The sequence below is a fragment of the Amblyomma americanum genome, chromosome 4 (genome assembly GCF_052857255.1).
Source record: "Amblyomma americanum isolate KBUSLIRL-KWMA chromosome 4, ASM5285725v1, whole genome shotgun sequence".
NCBI lineage: Eukaryota > Metazoa > Arthropoda > Arachnida > Ixodida > Ixodidae > Amblyomma > Amblyomma americanum.
Window position 1 is genome coordinate 95,213,157 of NC_135500.1, and position 18,589 is coordinate 95,231,745.

Consider the following 18,589-nt stretch of genomic DNA (forward strand, 5'->3'; position numbering starts at 1 on the left):
TTGTAGCCTTCCTGCTCAAACATCCTTCGTAAGCGGCTCATTATGATGAGCAGTGAATCACCCGTTACGGCGGTGTTACTGCATACCGAAAACCGTGCATCAGCCCGAGTTGCAGATACTGCTAAGCGGAAAGAGCATGACACCTTTTCATTCTCATTTTTTATGAGGCGCATGTGTTTGTGTGGAGTGTTCGGTCAGGCAGGTATTATTGGAGGCAGAAGTCTCTAGGCACTAGTAAAGCCATTTATGCGCCATATTTTGCAGTGATCACATCGTTTTACTGGCACACATTAACGAACCTGAGCTTGAGTTTCATCTGTGCAAGTGAGGTTTTGATCCAGCAGGTAATGATAAATCTGTCGAATTCCTTTGTAGCTGATGCGTCCTAAGGACGTTTAGTTCCGACTGTACATGTGGCCGCTTAAATTACGGGGATTAAATGAATAAAACGGGGTGCAGCGTTCTTTATTGAAACGTTTGGTCTTTCCTGCCTTCCCTCTTGCTACAAGCAGTTTCGCAACGCCGAGCCCCCCCTTCTCCGTGATTAAAAGATGCAGCTGAATGCCACACCCTGATTCCATTACCTTAAGTGCGTGTAAAATCTGGTGGACGAAGAGCGGAACATCTACTTTTTTTTTCCTTCTCATTGATATATGTGTGTGTGTATGTATATATATATATACAAGCAGGGGGCGAAGATCAGATGGATCCAGTAGAACATAAACTGAATGGAGTTGACACATGGTGGAAAAACAACCATCTTTATTTGAACGTTTCGACCAGGGTCTGTCCTTCGTCAAACGTATATATATATATATATATACGTACGCACGCACGCACGCACGCACGCACGCACGCACGCACGCGCGCGCGCGCGCGCACACACACACACACACACACACACACACACACACACACACACACACACACACACACACACACACACACACACACACACACACACACACACACACACACACACACTGTTGAATGTGACAGCAGCAACCATGCTGTCAGGCTTCTCGATGCATTTGCAGCTTGTAGGCTCTCTTTCCGGACGATTTTAGCAAGAAGTGACCACAAGAGGCGATTCAGCACGGCCAGGAAAGGGCAGCATGGGCTTCTTCGTCTGAAATTCAGCCTTCTAGAAATGGCTCGAGTTCCTCAGCAATTGAGGGCATAAAAGCCAATTTCACAAGTGGAATCCTCTCACATACTGCATTTTCAAAAGTAGTGTAGCTAGCACATACTGGCGACTTTTTTCTGGATCCCACTGCGGTGGGCCGGTGTGCATGGAGTTCATCATCGCTGTGGCAGCGCCGATGGCGACGGTCGACCCACGACGAGTTGCTTATGTTGACGGGCAGAATTCGCGACGAATGTTCGCATGGTGGATAGTCGTCTCCCGGGAGGCAAGGCTGGATCGGCCTCCTCTAGCGATGTCCCTTGCTCCTCTGCCCCACCGTCCTTGTGTGGCCTGCGTCCTCAGCTCGAGTCCTTTCTTCTTTTCTTATTCTCCTACTTCTTGGCCTCCTCGCAACACAAGCGTTTGCGGGCAGGTGGGCTGGAAACGCTGGCGCTGGAAACGCTGGTAACCCACTGGAGCTGGGTATGTATCATGTTTAACTGCGCAAAGAAACGAAGACAGGGAACAAGAAGGCACGACACGAGCGCAGACTATCAACCGATTTTTTATTCAAGGAAAAAAGGCCTATATATGCATCTTCATCCCGCTAAAAACATGCTAAAAAACCCGAAAGCGCAAACCCTATCACACACCATCTTGGCACATGTAACGTGATGCCACTGATCACAACCTAAAAGCAATCTCCGCATCGTCAGAGACAAGATACAAAACAAACAAACAGCGAACTCACAGGCACACTCCTGCCAAGCTAGCGCTCCACACCGCCTGCTTGCGCTAAAGAAACTGCGCAAAAAAGGTATCTCCCCATCAATGAGGCCTACAGATGGTGATGCTACACAGTCATCTGATTCCTTCTTGATCTGGTACGCTTCCACCAACTCCCTGCAAACCTGATCCCTGTGTTTAAACAAGACGCTGGTCTTGTTCAATCGTGGGAAGCAATCTTTGCACTCTGCAGTGCAAGGCGAGATTAGAGGAAGGTGCGCCCTTCAACGACCTGCGATGCTCTGCTAACATCTCGTTAATACATCGACCCGTCTGGCCGATGTACTTCTTCCCACACGAGAGGGGGACTTCGTATACGACTCCAGTCTTACACTCTGTGAGCCTGGTTTTCTGTCTGTGCGCTATCGAGCACTCAGCTCCAGCACGATTGCTCTCAGGCTCGAGCTTCTTTCGCACAGCACTACAAATCCTTGAAAGCTTATTCTTTGCCATGAAAATCACGTCCGCCCCGTATCTCGCCCCAACTTTTTTGAGCCGGTGTGAAATTCCATTCCCTGAACGTTCAGGACAATCATATCCGAGCACAACACTTGGCAGCATGTTGTGTCGGGATTTCTACAGCGACATTTGAGCTCACTCAAGCTTTCGGATCCTTTCTTGGTGAACAATTCCGCAAGTGTGGTTAAATACCTGTCTGGGCTGGATAAGAAAAAGTACTCTACCTTCAGCATCGATGTGGAGGACTTATTTTATTCGCTACCCCATGCTCAGCTCATGAAGAGAGTGAAAGACTGCATTGTAAAAGACAATGACGAGTTGGTGTTCGTGGCGGGGTGCGGGGGTTTCCATAGAAAGTTTCCTGGAGCTGCTATCATTTTACCTAGAGTCAACCGTTGTTGGGCGGGGCGAAAAGGTGTACGTCCAAAAATCGGGTGTGTGCATCGGCTCCCGTGTGGCACCCGTTTTGAGCGATATTTACTTGAGCAGGATGGATCAAGAACTGGCACAAAATCTTGCTGACCTCGCGCTAAAAGTGTTCCGTTACGTCGATGATTTTTTAATCATTCTTAAGTCGAACTCTCCCAGGGCAGTTCCGGACGTCGTCAAAATCTTCAAAGATACAGGTAGTGGCCTGAGATTCACCTTCGAACTACCCAGCTCAGCTACCCTACAGTTTTTAGACCGACCGCAGCGGTGGCCAAGTGGTTGAGCATCCGCCTCGCATGCGGGAGGTGCGAGGTTCGATCCCCAGTGCCGCCGGGTACCCACCGGGGATACAATGGGTACAAGCTTTTCCCTGGTCTGGTGCTCGGCTTATTTAGGGTGAAATGCTTGGGAAATGGGTCTTTGACCCCACCTTGAGAAAAAGAAAATACCTTGTGTCAAGGCGTATTTGGCCATAGATGCCCTTGCGCCATAAAAAAAAAAAGTTTTTATACCTCAGGATCCATTATCTAGAGAGCAGGGTCTGTTGGGAATATCACCCTAGGACAAAAAAAAACCTCTCTTGAACGTCAGTTAGGGGCATTCCACACTCGTCAAGGCGGGTATAGCGACTTCATGCTTAAAAGAGCTCTTGGGAAATCCTGTACACACAGAGCGGAGGCTAGCTTCCTGGGGCAGGTAGAGAGGCTGAAAGAAGCCGGGTATCCTGATCTGAGTTAGCTCAGATCTCCGAAAGGATCCTGTTCAAAGGAGGGAGGCCCATGCTAGTAAAAAAGAGGACGGTGGACGTAGACAAGTGGTGGGCATTCCATACATCCATTGAATTTCACACCGGCTCAAAAAAATTGGGGCACAGGGCGGACGTGATTTTCACAGCAATGAATAAGCTTGTAAGGAATGTTATCGGGGTCACTCGTGCATGACAATCCTTTCGACATGCGTGACGATGCCCACCGAAGGCATTTCAGGCTGTCCAAGGGACTTGTACACTGGCTAAGCGAAGAGCGCGGAACATGCGTCACTGACAGCCCCCTTCCTTTCACCATCTTGTCCATCGAGCCCGACAAAGAGGAGGCCGTCACCCCCCCCCCCCACCCACCCTTCCCTCTTGAATGGGGGGTGGGAAGGTGGGGGGGGGGCGGAGATTCCGCAAATAGTTTCCCAGAGGCATCCTGTTTTTTTTTTTCATGGGGTCAAGGAAGGTGGCCCAAGCAGTGCGAGGCAACGTTCTCTGTTCATTCTAGAGAAGCAAGCTTACACTGCAAAATTAAACCTTGTCTTTCTCTTCCAAATGCAATTAACTAGGAGTCCTGTCTAAAACCATTTCAGTTTGTTATGTGGGCACCCCCAACCTTTTATATTTCCGTGTAACTCCAGCACTTCTTCACCTTTGTCATTGTAGCCGCTATTGTTCAAGTACCATGCAACATCTTGTTATTAGCACTTGCTAATTCATGCCTTCTGCAGGGTTTAAAGGACCTTTTTAATTGGAAATGAGAGCATGTGCACAGGGTGGAAAGCGCGTGATCTGCCAGGAAACACTAAAGCGGCCCCGAGAAGGGATCTTTATTAAGGATGCCAGCCATCTTGGGCCTCTCCACTTGGCAACGACAACAAAGCGTGTGCGGTCCCTATGGTTAGGCCCCAGCTGTGGAAGCCATCCTCGGACACGACCATGACCTTCGACATCTGATGTTTCTATTTAAAAACACAGGGACCAAAGTCGTGCTGTATGCAGTGCAATCGCCATGTGGTTCCATAATCATTCATTTAGCCCGGCTCTTTGGATGGATTCAGGAAACGACTGAAAAGAACAAAAGTAACGAGCAAACAAAGGTGCGCTGCATAAAAGTTAGAACGTAAAGAGACGAAGGCACGCTGCGCTAATGCTGTAGCGAGGTCTAACATGTAAAATTTCGCGGCTGGCGTCGATTTCTACAAAGCGCGAGTAGTGCCTACGGAAATAAACAAAGGCGCACTGGAGATGGGTTTTTCTGTATACAAGCACGAGTTTTTGTCTCTACCAGCGATTTACTAGCTCACACCGCGCGATTTTGATGTCTGGCGTCGATTTCGACAGAGAGGGAATACGGGCACGAAACGGGACGCTCGCGATCTGCCAGGAAACAATGAAATGGCCCTAAAAAGGGCCGTTTGCAGGAGCACTTCAACCGTGACCTGCAGCGGCGTGGCGGCGCGGTGAGCAGTAGGCCCAGCAGTGGTCCGTCTTGTGCCCTTTGGCTCCGCACCGACGACACCGGTGCACGACGTACACCTCTCCTGGTCTTGCCCTTGAAGCCGACGCTATCCCTGGTCCGTAGATCTTGACGAGGGCCGCGACGATAATCTTTGACATCTGGTCGATGCCCCGGTCTCTCGCCACGTGATATCGGTCTGCGGCAAACAAGGACAGCATCGGCTTGCCAGAAGCATCCAGGAAACGATGCTGCAAAAAAAGTTACGTTACAAGCGCCGCAATTTGGTGAGTTCTGCTCGAGAAAACTTGCGAAAATGTTGTTCAACCCTTACCTCGGGGTTGAGAATGTGCACGCCCGACAAGCGCTTCAGCGTGGCTGACAGACGGCGGTTCAGCTGGCGACGCCGGCCGTCCTCGAATTGCGCCTTACGTGACTCATCGAAATGGCGTGGCAAGACTTTGAAGACCAGCACGACACTGGCCACGTTCTCCTGCAGCAGCAAAACGAGGTCCTGGAATGCGCAAGACATGTAGGTAAGCGGTACAGCACTTCATGAAGCGAAATTTGAGATAAAATGCCTACCTTTATGTGGCTGGAAGCGAAATTTGAGATAAAATGCGTACCTTTATGTGGCTGGCGATTTCTCGCGGGTCATCTCCTCTGTCGAGATCGTTGCCGCCAACATATAGGACCACAAAATCGGCGCGCCGAAAGCATGTCTCGGGAATTATTTCAGCTAGGCTGATTGCGTCGTGGCCGCTAAAGCTGAAAGTGCATGTTCTCACTACCGGCGAAAGCCGCAAGCGAGAACTGCACAAAAATTTCAGCTGGCTGTCGCCGACGAGCACACCACGCAAAAAAGCCATAGCTGGACAGCTCCCGAAACAAGCGCTGCTGCCAAGCCCCACGAACCGAATGCCATGCTGCGCGGCGGCCGGCCAGCCGGCCGTAGCGATTCCCTAGGCACTCTAGGGACAGGCCGAGAGAGGCGCGGCGACCCCACATCCGGTTGAGAATGAGGGCGAAGCGAAAAAACGTCACGCAGACACGCATCCCACCGACCAATCGGCGTTTCCAGCCCACCTGCACCCAAACGCTTCTCCTCGCAACGGACGTAGGTGTCATCGTTGTCAACTTGCATCCCCGCATTCCCGCGCGCTGTGCCTCGACCCCTTCCACGCCCGCTTTTGGGACAAAAGGGAATGAGTCAGTGAGATTGCAGGGACATTGGTGACTACAGCACAGCACGCAACGCACGCTGTCCGACCGGCCTTCAGCAGCCGTCACAGTAAGAGATCCTAGTACCTCGTTTAGTGGCCCGTTTTGAATGCATGGAGTCCACAGCTTCCAATGTCCAGGATCTGGTGAGTGATGTCAGATGCTCCAAGTTCTTCTTTGGGAGACCTCAGAAACTTCAGTTTGTTTGGTTCGTCCATTGACACTTGTAGTATCTTTGTTTTCTTGATGCCTTCTGTGACTTGTGAGGCCCCTTTACATACTCCTTTGAGTTGGTGAGCGCATTGTGGATTTAACTTTCTCCAACTAATACTGCCATGCATGGCTCACAACTCCCTGTTGCTTTCAATACAGCCCTGAGAAGAAATCCTCCAAAGTAAGCGAGGATGTCGCATTTAAATTAAACTTCCTCAGTAACAAGGTCGTCTAGGCGTTCCTCGTCATCCCCAAGCTCCACAAGCTGCTTTTGAAGAGTTAGACCAAGAAAGTTGGTGAGGTGCAGGCTGTCGTCAATGTTGTAGCTTGTTGACTTTGGTGTGCGTAGAAACTGCCCTACACAAACCTTAGCTTTAAAGTAAATTTGACGTCGTATGCACTTGGGGTGGGCCTTTTCATTTGCGCTATTGAGATGTTTTTTAGGCATTCTGGCTTGATTTTAGGCATTCTGGCTTGATTGACTAGTCAGGACATACATGTACCCACGGTGGCAGAGAAGTTCTGCGAGGTTAAGTGCGACTGATGTGGAGATCAGAAGACTTGCCTGAGACGGCTTCCAGTGCACTGTTCTCATCTTCACATGCTGCATGGACAAGGCGAAGAATTGATATCGCCTCTTCATACTTGGCGACATCTGTCTTGCTCAGAGCAAGCACAGGATGACAGGATGACATTAAACCATACCATCTCCAAAGTAGCTTGAAAAACCAAGCTGTTGTCATGGCATCTGCTGGCAGCTTTCCTTTCTGAATTAGGTAGCGAATTCCAGTAAGGGCTTCACGGAAAAGCTGTACAGCAATGCCTACTTTCATTTTGGTAAAATGTCAAGTGCTTACGTGCACAGCAGCTGAGCCGTTTGCTATCTTATGGTCATTATCGGAGTCATGCTTCAGTAAATCGCTAGTAAAAAAGATTAGCATTAGTGACGTGCCACACCAGCGGCAGATAGCAATGCTCGGCGCTACGGTTATGAACATGCCAATGACAAAAGTGCCTGGTGTGTGTTCACGAAGTACGGTGCCGCGCCAGCCGCGCAATGTGATTTTCACCGCTGCGGTGACATTATTTTTACTCGCGACTCTACTTCCTCTACATCCTTGATGCCGACCTTGTTGCCAAGAAAACCCTGCTGGCTCACTGTCTCAATACTCAAGTGGAAATGGCTTACCGCAGAAGCTGATCCAGAAGGTTTTTTATAACATGCGCTAGGCCTGCGATAATATAAAGCAGTCTACCTTCAAGGTGAGGGACACCGCTGTTTCAGAGCTTCGGTGGCTAGACCTTGCAACCGCCCTGCAGCCCGTTTTGCTGACCCCGTATCACTGGTTACAACAAGAACTATTAACGATATGCTGTGAAACATTTTGATGATGCAGAAAACAAGGTCTTTCAGCCATCGTCCATCAACAGATCTTCTCGCAAACTGGTACGCATTCACTTGTTTATAGCATTTGTTTAGGCCACCCATCATAAACACCAAGGCATGATTTGCTACATTGTATGAGGTGTCTGGCAGGGTCGTGCTACCAAAAAGGTAGTCCAATGAGCGGTCAAGCTCATACCCTTGAGTGATTTCCATTTCATCGATGAATAGGACACAATCCTTTTTACTGTCCTCCATTGCGTTCACTTTGCATTTCAGCACATCGAACATTTCATGGAGGACGCCCGTAAGTGGATGTTTTGTAACCTCCTGATCAGGGTTCTGTTTGAAGGCAGGGGACACAATAACGATTGCAGCAGTTTACAACCAGCTGCACCACATGCATAATTGATTTGCAGGGATGTTCTGATTGTTTTTCAGACCAAACACATCCTTTGCTGTAGTTTTTTTGTCTTTACTTTCGTTTGGGAATTTCATCTTGTACATGGAGTCAAGTTTTTGGTGCCAATACTTAACCCATTAAGCGCCGCTACTAGATATGGCATAGCAAAAACAAAAAAAACGTTCAGCTTATATAGAGGGTAAAGTTGTACATGAAAATGGTGCAAAATGGGTTAACTTCCCGGTTGAGGCTTCGAATTGAGTTTTTTGCCTGGTTGTGTAGCGATTCTAGCCTCTTGTACTTCCGTGCTAGGTCACTGTACTTTTTTTTTAAGCTCTGCGGGGCTTCTGGCTTCTTGTTGGTGTCATTTCCAGAGAAAGTGAACAAGACCGAATTGGAAATTTCGGGATTATCACAGTACTCGGCTACTTCTTCGGATGGCATTTCTGACACCATTGTGCCAATGGGTTTTTGAATGAATCTTTGTCAGTTGTAATGAAGGGAGCATGCTCAAAGAAGTGCTGCCACTGAGGTTACCCAAAGTGTGGCTAGAGGGCTCTATGGATACATGGGGAAGGGATAAGGAACTGCACTTATTTCCATTGTCGAAATTGCTAGCAACAAATTTCTGGAGTGGTGGTAGTGCAGCATAAATGCCGTTTGACTGAAACTCACTCCATGTTTCAGGAGCAGTCCTCTTTGAAGGCTTGTTGTCCTCATCACTGTCAACACTGCAGCTGACAGCTAAACACCTGGGTAGGCGAGTGCTTGCCTCATGTGGTAACAAAGTTGGTGAATGCAGATATGTAAAGCATGCAGAGCTACTTGTTCTAAGCTGCCTGGAGTAGCGAGGTGGAGCTGCAATAAACGTTTTCCCTAGAACTCGCGTGCTACAAGCTTTTGTCCATGATAGTACATGCTGAATTCGGCTTTCGTGAATAAATGCAGAGATTATATTGCATCGTACAAACTGGTGTGATGATCCTGCTAGCACCATAATCTGCCTTTTTGTGCATTATACCTGTACCTCCTAGCAACTACATAGTTTATTCAGTTATCCACGTTCCGCTTGCTAAAAACATTTGCTCTTACACATACTATTGCCACCCTTTCGAAATCCCCACATGCACGTTTTGAACTTCATCAGTTACATGCAGCTGCCCCTATGAGGAGTGTTGCCAGCAACCCTTTTCCTCTCATATGCCACACAATGCCTGTGCCTTCCCTTTCTTTAGCATGTTAACCTGGGATATACTGATGAACCTAAGTATGCCATCTTGGATATAACGAACTAGTGTTTCAACCTCGGTTGTAGTGAACTTTCTTGTGTTCAGCTCACATCAAACAAACCTTCGTTTGTCACCTCGAAGATAACTAAATTTTGTGTCTGAACCTCGGTTGTAATGAGTTAGTGTGTTTACCTCGGATACCATTACGCTAAGTGTACCACATTGGATAGTAACGTTCGGCCGCTAACGCATTCAAACAATCTACAGAGGACCGCTAAGAGATTTTGTGTGCGCTGCAGTGGGAAGAAAACGACAATGGGAGTTCTAGTGCGACCAACCACCACCATTTTGAGTGCATCCAGCCCTGGCTTCCGGATTTTCAAGGAGCGCCCTCTTTGGCCCACCTGTCTGTAACCCTACCTTGGCAGCACTGTCTGTGTATCAGAAGAAGATACGAAAAGAGTTAAATTACGACTTATTTATGCAGGTAGTTGTTCTTTAGGAGGAGGAAACAACTTTATTGACTCCAAGAACTGGGTCAGGTGAGGTGAGGGGAGGGTTGGCCTGGGGAAGAGGAAGACGATGGGCCCTCAGGCTGCTCTAGGTGGCCAAAAGTCCTTGGGCTTCAGTGACCCCATGGCCCAGTGCACGATATAACTATCCTGTCTCTTCCCAGATGACTACCCACTAATTCCAGAATTTAGAATTTTAAACTATATACAACTGCCCTATTCTTCCTCAGTCGGGGTGTGGTTGATCGACACGGCACCCGTGTCTGTTCCTTCTTGCTTTTCTAGAGGTCCCCCTTCCCCATTTCGCCCCTTCCCCATCCCCGGACCTTTCCATGCTGCCTCTCTCTTGGTCACCGTCATTCACTCTTTTTTAAAATTATTTTGGTGCGAAGCAGGCAACTGCCCCGATTGGTTTCTCTGAAACTGCCTACCGTTGCGCCGGCTTCCTTTCCAGCGATTGTGCTTTCCCCACTCGGGATGATCTTCAAGCGCCTTTCGAAAGTGGCACGTGCTTCTGAGGCCAGTGTTCCTCTTCTGCCAGCCTGTCTCATCTGCCGACCCCCTCACCAGTTCGAACAGCTTGACATCATGAAGCATCCGCCATTGCCTGTGCTGCTCAGACGCACACACAAAAACACACCCAAGCACACACAGCGCTTGTTCCGTTTGCGCTCGGGGGTGATGCGACGGACACGCACGACAGCAGTCATAGGATGCCGCAAACAATTGGTTACACAGCGGATTTAGTTTGGCCACGCAGCTAGGGCTCATGAATGAATTCGGGGAAATAGTTTATAGCCATGACTATTTATTCGCAGCAAGCGTGGTGCAGCAGTGGCAAGGCTCGTCATCGTGGAAAGCTGCAAGTTATTTCGATATAATTTTTTATCCCCACACAATATCGTTTCTGTTCGTTGCGGTTGCGGCTGCTGCCACGAACAACATCGAGCTCGGCTTTGTTCTCAGTGTTGTAGAACCCAGCAGCCACTGAGCCACTGCGTTCTATGCTAGGAACAAAGCATGCGTACTGAATCCCTTATGTGGTTCGTCTTGAGACTGCTTGATAATTCCTCACTGATAACTAGCCATGGTTTGGATTCTGTTTTTGGCATATACAGTGGGGATCTGCCAACTCCTTGGCATCATGCGGCTCGTGCTCCTCGTCGTTATCGCAGTCAGCGGCTTCACTCGCAACCGAGTTCGCAACGATCTCGGCGATGCTTTGGCACTTCGACCTCACGACGGCAACATCCACGGCAACATAGTCATCGTATATGACTCCCATGGCACCCAGTGCATTCATAGCCTCAGTTAGCTCTTGATCACAAGAGGCTGCTCCCGACTCTTCAGCAGCCGTAGTAGTTTCCACTTCCTCGTCCGTGCAAAAGCCACACCAGACGAAGCAGTGCTGTGCAGGTGACTCACTCACTACAGTCCACGCTGAAACGGTCGTAGGCTGCTCTCCATGATCAATATGCATGAGACAGTGCTTCACGATGCACTTCCTGTAGGAATGTTTCAAGTTCTCTATTGCGTTTAGTATGTCCAGCTTTTCTTCAAGGAGAAGCACCTTCTGCTTAAGTGACGCCATCTAAGTATGCAAAGATCGAGGTTAAAAGTTTGACCATGGGACCATGTTTCGGCATTCACGAGGGGAACGGCCATCTAGTGGCGGCCTCTCAAACTCGCGTGCGGCTTCTTGCAGCCAGTTCAATAGCCAAACCCGGCCAATACTTGTCAGAAGTCAAAATGGCGGTTGTTGCGCATTGCCCGGGCAGATTCGGAGCGCCAGGTTGCGACGTATCATGCAGGAATGTTTTCACAGCTACAGTGTAACAGCGGGGTTCCCAATACATTGAATCCTATGGAAGCTATGCCGGGGCTTGATGAAAACGACATGACACCCAGGAAAAGACAGCAGTGAGGAACGTAACAGCGGGGTTCTACTGTAGTTTTTTTTTTGTCTGGAACAATGGTTGCTGCCTTGCTGCCTTTTATCACTGACTCAAGTAGCAACAAACTCAGTTTACCGTTCTTTCTACCCCAAAAGGAGAGTATACGCTGTGTGCCTATCGAGCACAGCATAATCTTTGCATATTCATTCACCAGCGTTCAAGCCTGATCACTTCTTTGCACAGCCCTCTCAACTTGTGCGAGAAACATGACGTCCGCGTAGTCTCGGTTAACTCTGTACCCTCTCAGAGAATAGGAGGACAACCTTGGAAATTTCATTTGCCACAGCACACCATACACATTGCCACCTCTGTCGACACACGATTGATAACAGTTCACCTTCTATACTTGTTAACAACTTAACTCAAGCACAAGGGCTGACAACAGCCAGTGGGTATTTATTTGGATCCCATTTCATATGGATGTGCTTGGAAATGAAAGGGCAAACTCGCTGGCCCGTGTGAGTACTGGCCGGGCACCAAGCATTCCCAGTGAATGGAATCCTGTGCAGCGTGAGAAGAAACGCAGCCTAATCAATACACTTTTAGTTGTTTAACCACACATTCGGCGTCCCTCTCGAATTACTCGTCAGGGAACAAGGATCACTGCTCTGAGAAACATTAACTGAACCGGCACCTACCACAGCGGCTGGTTGCCAGGTGAAATATATATTGAATGGGACCGACCGGCAGGAGTTCAAGCAGCGCAGAGAAGAGGTAGACGAAGTGCAGCTGTGATTTTCGAGTGACGCCTGTGAGTACGTCCGTCGTGCCGCCGTACACGTATAATACGGCTACGCAGACGACGGGATTTTCTCCTTTCTCTTATATGGCCGGGAGCCTACATCTATTATGGACACCATCCTTCGCTATCGCCCTGAGCCTTCCGAGACCACATCACTTTCCGAAGCTCACCTGTATGCCGAAGAATGTCGGCAACTTGCCCGCTCTTTCACTACACAGCTCCAATGGCATCAGAAGCACTGTCAGGATTCCTCGGACCCTCCCGCGTCATACCCATCTGGCGCTCTTGTTTGGCTCTGGGTGCCTTCCTCCACTCCCAGCCTCGCCACAAAACTGCTTTCTCGTTATCACGGACCTTACCGCGTGGTGCAACAAACTTCTCCCGTGAATTACATCGTTGAGCCGCTCGCCCCCTCTGTGGACCACCGTCGCCGGGGGCGCGAAACTGTGCACGTCGAGCGCCTCAAGCCTTATTGTGATCCGCCCATGCTTTCCTCCCCGTAAGTCGCCAGGATGGCTCCTTTTTCGGCAGGGAAGTAACTGTAGTGGGACCGACCGGCAGGAGTTCAAGCAGCACAGAGAAGAGGTAGACGAAGTGCAACTGTGATTTTCGAGTGACGCCTGTGAGTGTGTCCATCGTGCCGCCATCCGTCCAACGCCTACCGACCTTCGGTTCGAATAAACACCTTTACAATATATATATATATATATATATATATATATATATATATATATATATATATATATATATATATATATATATACACAGTAGTGAAGACTGATAAAGGCTAGGTGTTCAAACGAACGGCCGCATTTCAGCCGGTGTCCTTTACAATAATGTATATACATTATATATAACGAATGGCCTCGTTTCAGCCGGAGTCCTCTACAATAATATCCTGCACGATAATATACAATAATATATATATATATATATTTTTTCCTGGATGAGTCTCTTCTTTAAACGCGACACATGCATAGTGAAGTTGTTTTTTCTACGTCTGTCGGAGCCCGCCTCAAAAGACGAAGTGCACACACACCACATATTGCCCCCTAAGAGTGCGGCGATGATGTAGGGCCCTTCGAATTTCGTGGCCAGTTTTCTGCCCGCTCCCTGGAGGTCCCGACGCACCCACACCTCATCGCCAACCTTGTAGCAAGGTGCTGGCCGACGTCAATGGTTGAAGTTACGCTTCTGTGCCTCTTGCACACTGGACTCTCTCTTCTGGGCGCCTGACCTAATCTTCTGGCAGGCTTTCAATGTTGATTGGAGTTTCCAATTTGGATGCTGCTGTCAGTTGAGGCTGCTGGCGGTACACAACCTCATAAGGCGTTGTGCTGGTTGTGCTTTGTAGTGAAGTGTTAACAGCGTAGGCTGCCAGTCCGAGGTGCTGGTATCGGTCTGCCTCACCTTGCCTTTCCTGAGCTTGCTGTGAGAACCAGTAGGTGCCGGTGTGTTGCTTCTCCACATCGTTGCAACTTCGCTGCATGGGTTTCGCGTCGAGCATAACGATGTTCGCCGCTCTGCGACCTTTCTCCCCACCAATGACTTCGAACTCAACCAACTGCCCTTTTCGGATGCGATGAAGCTTCTTTAGCCTCCGGTGTTCCATCGTGGTGCAGGGAACGAAAATGTCGGTGCGATGGAGGATGCCGTAGCCGCCCGCCACATTGAACCACTTCACCGTGTCTCACACACACTCTCGGGAAATCGGGATGCTCCTTCGCTGCTCCACGTCCCTGTGTTGATATTGCATGCACGGGCCCTGGGCAGACACCGTGGAAGAAGAGTGCATTCCGCGCTGACACGAGGTGTCCTCCAGTACGACTGCCAGGCGCATGAAGGCGTGGACGGAGTCAGTGTCCTGGGTGACCAGGATAGCAACATGGATGGCATTATGCAGGCCGTCTACGACATACTGCCTGACGGCAGGTGTGGGGCCACAGGATGTTGCCGGCCTGAAGAAGACCGAGCTTCGCATAAATGTAGAATGCGACGTCCTCATCTTGTGCTTGGCGCCAGGACCGCATACGCATGTACTTCACATCATGCCTGCTTGGAAGTGGGGTGAAGACTGCCATGAGGGCTGTTGTCCAAGCCGACTTGGCGGAGCAGTGCCGACCTTCATATTGGTGCCAAGCCTGAGTGGCACCGCGGAGACAATCTTCCACCAGAGTCATCTCGGAAGACCATGCAGAGCGCCAGCAGCTGTTTCGGCAGCATGGGGTCCTCAGGAAAGCCCCGGTATTCTGGTAGCGATGCTGGACGGGGGGAGGACATGCAGTGCGGCCAGTCGTATCGGTGACAGAGGTCGTGAAGCTGTTGGCAGATGGTGGACATGAATTTGGGAAGGAGGGCAGAATCTGCCAAGGATGGTTGAGCCGTTACCAAAGTCTCCGAAGAGGTGTGGGCCTGGGCCAGTTCCACCGAGAAGGCACGCCGTCCGCAGAAGAAAGGAAGGCAGCAGGCGCCAAGCTAGCCGGCCGTGGAACTTCCTGGCCGCTGCGAAGGACGAACTGAAGGGAAAGCACCATCGGGTCGGGGTTGCCGTTCGTCGACTGTGCCATTGTAAATCGCACCTAGCCTTTATCAGTCTTTACCGTCTTCTCCTGCTTCATCCAGGCTCTTTTTTCTTTTCTGGAGCGCTTGTGGCGTAAATCCCTGTTTGGGAATCATTGACCCGATGCTAAAAACAAATTGTGGTGACACAGTGTCAGCACGTGCATACGTGGCAGGTTTTCAGACGGACCGCGTGGACCACCTCGGAGCACTTGCAGCATCGGGGTTCTAGTTTTCGTGAGGCGCAACCCCAAAAATGAGCTCACCAACGTATCGAAGAACTCTGTATGGACGGATATCACGGCGCAGGATCGTTTTGCTTAGCCCATGTCATTGGATTGGGTATCAAACTCGGACTATGCCTGCCATAAATTCGGCATCTCATCAGCGCAGGTTGTAGCGGCACGCGTCCCGGACTTGCTGGTCTTGGATAAGCACCCTTGCTAATTTGCGGGCATCTTCCTCACGTTGTACAAAGGAGGCAACATATTTTTTAGCCTGTCGTCATAATCAAGCAGACTTTGCGCAAACCAGAACGGGACACGGGGTAGAAACACACACACACAAACGCAAACTTGCAACTGTATTTCCAGAAATCAAATCACCGCCTTAAGAAGCAAATAAGTGCATGCATACAGTTACCAGAGTCACACGTGTAGGAACCGGCGGGCCCAGAGCTACTATAAAAAAATACCATCAGTGATAGGCACAAAATGAAGCCACATCAGACAAAGCTCAACGTGCCCGACGCAGAAGACTAAAACAACAACAAAAGAGAAGCATAAGAACAGCGGCTGTTGTTTAGCGGTAAAGAATTCCACTTCTTTGCACTTCGTTGCAACATACCGTAACATCCGAGCAAGCGCCTCTCCCTACTCGAGAGGTAACTGAACCTGGACACCGTCAAACCACAAAATGGCAAACGAGGTAGCTCACGTGGTTCTCATTTACTATTGGATTGAATCGACTTGGATTAACTTGGATCGACAAACATCTCACTAAAAATCAAATCTTTCAGAAAGATACTGCTTTTCGGGACCGAGGAGGGCGCTTGCCTGGTAGTTTAGTGAAATGTGAAATTTGCGGATAAAGGGGAGGGGGCGCTTACACGAGTGGAGGCGCTTACTCAGTATTTCACGGTAATCATACGACGTAGTGGCAGGAAAAGAAGAAAAAATACAGAAAATACATTGCAGCATAATTTGATACAAACACAAGAATAAAATTACAGCAACGCCGCTAAAAATTCATTAGATTTTGTTTAAACGACTTCCTAGGCCAACTGATTCGATTCATTTATTGTTTTCGGTAAAAAGGACATTTTTAGTAAATAAGTTCTGCATTTAATTTAATTTACTTTTTTTTACATTTCAATTTCTTTTGTGGATGATGTCAGAAAACGGTGGCGACCTGTGGCTGCACTGGGCTCAGCAGGTAGTTTGCTTCCTTCCTTGTAGTTGTTAAGGTGCTTAGGAACTTCCAGGATATGTTCTTCGCCATGACATTATCAGGTGCCATGATAACAATATAAGGGATATCAGATTCTTCATGGCCACTGTATAGTAAGTTGGGTAAGTCACCTCCAAAAAGTTAAGAATTTGTTCAACGCTTCGACCAGGGACTGGTCTTTGTCAAGAATGATCATATAGTGCATGGACGTGCCTTCTTATAGACCTCCTGCATGTTTGCAATCAAACGAGGTGGAGCTGCAGTCGCTAGCGGGCTCACGGTAGGCAAGAGGCCAGGGAGTGGCACCGCAGAGAGGTGTTGAGTGCAGGTTTTCAAGGTTTGTGGGCATGTTTTCAGTTTCTGCGAACCACCCCTAGCAAAAAAGTCCGATAGAAAAAACCAGTAGCCTACCGGGTTATTGACACCAGTAAGCATATTGGTCCAGTAACCATATTGGTCCAGTAAGCATACTGGCCCACAAGTTTTGGTCTCTGGCAGGAAAACAAACAGGGGCAAAGGATTTGAACAATGTATATACTTCATTTGCAAATTCCCCGATCTTCATGGCATATGTGATCACAGATTTTTGTTTAGACGCTGCATCATCTTGCCAATCCTAAGGCCCACTCCATGCAGCTCCAAATATGGCAGCATCTGAAAAAAGCAGCATGAAAAAGACATGTTCAGACAAAATTATACTGACACCATGCCAACAAGAGCATTGTTAAAGGGTCACAACTGGATCATTTGCCCACACACTTGAGCCCAGGCAGAGCACACCTGGAATATAAGCAAGCAGAAACAATCTAAAGAGTGAACTTTTAAACATCTCGCCTCTGAATTTTCATGACATCAGCAATCTTGCCCGCCACAATCTTGTTCAGGCTACAGTGCCGCCGCCTGGCTTCGTCAGCTGCATACCTCGCTTCCAGATAGTGCTGGAACAATGCTGCAAGAGCAAAGAGCCAAATCAATCACATCCACACGAAAGAAGAAATTATTGCACTCAAAATCACCGTGGACCAACTGTAGGAGCAGCTGTGCAGATAACTGGCCTGTTACAGACTTAAGCTGCATTCACTACAAAATATGTTGATTACTGCAGCGTAGCTCCTGCACAGAAGCATAGTGACAAAAAAATGAGCCATTACTTAATTCACCTCAGTAAGGTCTGTCTGGAATATCTACTATAAAAATTGGGCACATACCACTGAGTGCAGCATACTTCTGCTGGTCCAAGGGGGGTTTGGGGTCCGCCTTCGTCCTATTGCACATGTTGCCTATGACGCTTTTGCCCACAAGGCCTGCAGTGGAAAATATTTGAACGCAGGCCTCACGAACAAAAATCGTATCTTTCTGTCTCGAGATCAAATGGTTGAAGCCTTCTCTGCTCAGCGACACTCCATGCCTCAAGAACACCTGAAAAACAAATGTAGTAGGTGACATGTACAGCTTAATTTTCTACCAAGCACTGTTTTGAAACAAACGTTCCGAATGAACGGTGAAAAAAAAATCTGATGGTGAACACCACTCATATCATGACCCACGGACTAATATGGAACTGGTTCGGTGCACCTAGTCTCGGACAGCTACGAGAAAGTGCCTGCCCTTATCGTGCTCTTTTCGTGCACGCAGTGCGGATGCCCATTCGACATCACAGTGTGAAGACTGAGGTTTCTACTTGCATCATAATTTCTAGCATCAGAATGTTCTTGTTATGCAGAAAAAGAACACACCTGTGTTTATACCGGTGGTCTGGTATAAATGCAAAACACCGAGATGAAACGGATGTTAGGAAACTGGAAGATTACACTGTGCCAACAGGATATCCAGATTGAGGTCACATTCAGCAGTTCCCTTTCCATAACACTACTAGACTAACAGTGTGGTGTTTAATAGAAAGAAGGAA

General features: G+C 48.7%; 1 long non-coding RNA gene across 1 annotated transcript; it reads right to left on the reverse strand.

Annotated features, from left to right (window-relative positions):
- Positions 1-4,851: 4,851 nt before the first annotated feature.
- On the reverse strand, positions 4,852-5,418 carry LOC144130262 (uncharacterized). The gene is made up of 2 exons (XR_013314035.1): positions 5,348-5,418; positions 4,852-5,264 (listed from the first exon to the last, which is right to left on the reverse strand). It is a non-coding gene; the product is annotated as an uncharacterized LOC144130262 (long non-coding RNA).
- Between the last annotated feature and the right edge of the window lie 13,171 nt (positions 5,419-18,589).